Source organism: Penaeus chinensis, chromosome 28 (assembly GCF_019202785.1).
Source record: "Penaeus chinensis breed Huanghai No. 1 chromosome 28, ASM1920278v2, whole genome shotgun sequence".
Classification (NCBI taxonomy): Eukaryota; Metazoa; Arthropoda; class Malacostraca; order Decapoda; family Penaeidae; genus Penaeus; species Penaeus chinensis.
This window is the reverse complement of record NC_061846.1, coordinates 22,056,094-22,061,093: the sequence shown is the minus strand read 5'-3', so window position 1 is coordinate 22,061,093 and position 5,000 is coordinate 22,056,094. Positions and strand designations below refer to the sequence as shown.

Here is a 5,000-nt window from a genome sequence, read left to right as displayed (position 1 = left end):
TACAGATGACAATTATATTACATAACAGAAAAAAAATACAAATGCAACAGATTCTTGCTAAAAATCCACATATATTTTAAAATGTCAAATACGGGAGACCAATTGGAAATGGCAAGTCAACCACTTCATCCTCTACATTAATCCCTTTTTTTTTCTTTTTAAATTTGAAAAACAAGCCTAATCTTGAATTAGTATCTGCTACACTCAAAATGAAAAATAATACCCTTGAAATCTTTGACTTCTTGAAGACTAATATAATCATTTCCCATAAATGTAATTTGTTTTTGCATTTTATTTAACAAAATTAATCATGCCAATAGACTGATACTTTTCTAGTTCATATATGATATTTACACACGCAAAACTCAAACATTACAAGACATTACAAGACATTCATTTATTCACTCAAAATTTTCTGCTGCATCAACATTTAAGATCATTTAGAGTGTATTTAAAATATAGAGAGAGGTTGGGGCTTTGTTTGTGGATTCCAGAATGGTTAATGGTCAAAACAAAAAAATGTGACAGTTTTATGATAAAGTACTGTAGCGTAAAGGGTAAAAATGAGTTAAGAATTAGGATAAGTGGACAGAAGAAGGGGGATGAAGAGGAGAAGGAAAAAGAAAGGAGGAAATTAAACGCCATACAAAATTAGCTGAAGCGAGGCCTGAGGACCAAGGCAGGGGTGATCCCCTACATTAGGCTTCAATAATAAATTCAAACTCACTCACAAACTCAAACTCACTCACAAACTCAAACTCACTCACTCACTCCCTCACTTCCTCTCCAAACTCACACCCTCACTCATTCATCAAACTCACTCACTCACTCACTCACTCACTCACTCACTCACTCACTCACTCACTCACTCACTCACTCACTCACTCACTCACTCACTCACTCACTCACTCACTCACTCACTCACTCACTCATTCATTCATTCATTCATTCACTCACTCACTCACTCACTCACTCACTCACTCACTCACTCATTCACTCACTCTTTCACTCACTTTCACTTAATTAATTCCTTCATTCTTTTACTCACTCACTCACTCACCCACCCACCCACCCACCCACTCACTCACTCACTCACTCACTCACTCACTCACTCACTCACTCACTCACTCACTCACTCACTCACTCACTCACTCACTCACTCACCCACCCACTCACCCACCCACTCACTCACTCACTCACTCACTCACTCACTCACTCACCCACCCACCCACTCACTCACTCACTCACTCACTCACTCACTCACTCACTCACTCACTCACCCACCCACCCACCCACCCACCCACTCACTCACTCACTCACTCACTCACTCACTCACTCACTCACTCACCCACCCACCCACCCACCCACCCACCCATTAAAATGCACTCCCTCTATCACTCTCTCCCAAGAGCCTTGGAACAACAGACTCGTTCCTGCTTCTGCAAGTAGCATATGCAGATGGTCATGAATGATTTGTCCTCAGATCCAACATTAACATAACTCTCACTCCTAACTATATATCTCACTCACTCACTTCTCACAATTTACTCTATAAAAATTGCATTTTTGTTGATGGGTCTTACTAATCCTGCATTATTTTCTGCTTCAGGAAAACTGCAATGACTTTTTAAGTATACATGATAATGCAAATGAGTCTACACATGTTCATCTACAGGAAGTGAAATGTACCAAAATAGTAGTCATGAGGGAAATCTGTTGAGAATATAAGTAGTGAAAATTTATTTGACATTGTTAGAGCACCATAAGGCCATCCCGATGCTTCAGTAATCACTTGACACCTTGTCACTCTATGGCAGGTTCTCACATTACTTTGACATACCTCCAATTTACAGAAAGTTGAGGGTATAGCCCCTAAATTAAGCATTTAAGCTATTATCTGCCAGAATTGTTTTTATGCCTTGTATACCAAGTAATTTCCTTGGCATCTATCCTCCATAACCCGACTACAGGAGCCAATATTCTCATTACAGCAAATATATCAACGAGTTAAAACTCCCATATCAGGAAACAGACTTCTTCCCATGACACTAAAATTGTTAGAAGCTGTAATGCAACGCTTTTCAGATACTCAAGTGCATAATCTACACTTTATAACAATTCCCCTGAACTGTCACTTCATCCGAGATTCAAAAACAAGAGAAGAAAGCCACCACTCACGTCAACACATTCAACAGATGGAAGAGAAATCAATACCAACTAAATTTACAACTAAGTAAATCAATACCACGTTTCTAAACACACTCCTCGTAGATTATACATCCATAATTACCAACAGACTCCGTAATGGCCAACAGATTATCCTTCCAAGTCGATGAAACTTTAGAGAAAAGTGAGACTAGATATCGTACACGTTTGGTGTCTTCTGAATGCATGTGGGTTTGTGTACGTTTGAACTGCGTTTTTGTAACTGAATCGCGTGAATCCGCCGGTAATCCGGTCGATCGTCTTATTAGAGATTTATAGGAGAAGTGTTCAGGTTATAACAACATAATAATAATAAATAATACAAATGATAAGTACATAATACATATAATCGATAAATAAATCAATAATTAAAGGGCTATAGTTAGAATTTAGAATTCTAAAAAGCGAAACGACTTATAATATTCATATATTTCACAAATTCACTCGGCGATATGGATGATTGCTATGAAAAGAAATTCCTGAACTATAATGAATTTCATGACATTTAAGTAAAGCTCAGAACATTGCAGGGTATGACAATTTCCAGCATACATCAGTTTGATTATGCACTGCACATCGAGGTTTCATGGGTACCTGTCTTTTTTATCTTTAATTATCTGAAAATTATTTTTTATTCCATATATCTTTATTTCTACATATATACATACATAGCTGAATAATTTCCACATAATGTATTGATATATATATATAAATGTGTGTGTGTGTGTGTGTGTGTGTGTGTGTGTGTGTGTGTGTGTGTGTGTGTGTGTGTGTGTGTGTACACACACATGTATATATGTGTATGTGTATATGTATATGTATATGTATATATATATATATATATGTTATCACGATCATCATTTGCATTACTATTGCTATCATTCTTTATTATCATCATAATCATATAATCCTTCTTCTCGTTGTTATCACCACCATTATCATTATCATTGTTATTATCAGCATTACTATTATAACCATTATTATCATTTTCATTTCCATGATTATCATTATTATTGTTCTTATTGTCATCATCACATTTTTTTTTTAATTCTTTTAAGTATCATCATTATCATCATTATCAGCATTCTCATGTTTTCTTATTATTAGCATTATCATTATCAATCATAATCATTATTATCATAATTGGTATGTTCTCGTATTATCATTTTTATTATCAGTATTTTTTATGTTATGATTATCGCTGTCATAGTCATTCTTATCATTATCATTATCCTCATCATGATCCTATTATCCTTATCATCATTATTATTGTAATTATCATTAATATTGTTGTTGTTGTTATCATTATCTTTTTATCTTTGTTATTATTATTATCATCATCATCATCATCATTATTATTACTATTATTAATATAATTACTATTATTATAATAATCTTCAATAATTATTATTATTATTGTAATTATTATCATTATTATTATTATTATTATTATTATTATTATTATCATTATTATTATTATTATTATCATTATTATCATTATCATTATTATTATTATTATTATATTTTTATCATTATCATTATCATTTTTATTATCATTATTATTATTATTATTATTACTATTATAATTATTATTATCATTTTCATTATTATTATTATTATTATCATTCTTATTCTTATTATTCTTATTATTATTATCATTACCATTATTATTATTATTATTATTATTATTATTATTATTATTATTATTATTATTATTATTGCTATTATTATCATTATTATCATTATTATTATTATTATTATTATTATTATTATTATCATTATTATTATTATTATTATTATTATTACTATTATTAATATAATTACTGTTATTATCATAATCTTCAATAATTATTATAATTATTGTAATTATTATCATTATTATTATTATTATTAATAGTAGTAGTAGTAGTATTACTATTATTATTATCTTTTTATCATTATCATTAGTATTATCATTATCATTATTAGTAGTAGTATTGTTATTACTATTATTACTATTATTATCATTATTATCATTATCCTTATTGTTATTATTATTATTGTTGTTGTTATTATCATTATTATTATTAGTAGTAGTAGTATTGTTATTATCATTATTATTATCATTCTTATTATTATCTTTATTATTATTATCATTATTATTATTATCATTCTTATTCTTATTATTCTTATTATTATTATTCTTATTATTATTATTATTATTATTATTATTATTATTATTATTATTATGATTATTATTATCATTATTATTATCATTATCATTATTATTTTTATCATTATAATTATCATTATTATCATTATTGTTGTTATTATCATTATCATTATATTATTATTATTATTATTATTATTATTATTATTATTATTATTATTATCACTGTTATTACTATTATTATTATTAATATCATTATTATTATTATTATTATTATTATTATTACTTTTATTATCATTACTATTATCATTATTATTACCATTATCATTATTATTATCATTATCTTTATTGTCAATATTATCATCACTTATTATTACTATTAATAAGTTATAATTATTATTATCCTTATTACAATTTTGCTTATTATTATTATCATTATTATTTCTGTTATTATTGTTATCTTCCTTATCATTATCATTATCATCTGTCTCATCGCTATTAGCATCATCATTTCGTTGGCATAATTATTATCTTCATTACTATTGCAATCATCTTTATCATTTTCATTACTATTATCATTGTAATCATTATCATCATCATTATTATCATCATTATCATTATCATTATTATCATTATCATCATTATT

General features: G+C 28.3%; 1 protein-coding gene across 1 annotated transcript in view; it reads right to left on the bottom strand.

Annotated features, from left to right (window-relative positions):
* LOC125039904 (prolyl 3-hydroxylase OGFOD1-like) overlaps positions 1-2,408 on the bottom strand; it is a 10,003-nt gene extending 7,595 nt beyond the window's left edge. Inside the window, exon 1 of the mRNA XM_047634270.1 lies at positions 2,291-2,408. The gene's annotated coding sequence lies outside the window, so the exon portion shown is untranslated. The remainder of the gene's footprint in view (positions 1-2,290) is intronic.
* Positions 2,409-5,000: the final 2,592 nt, after the last annotated feature.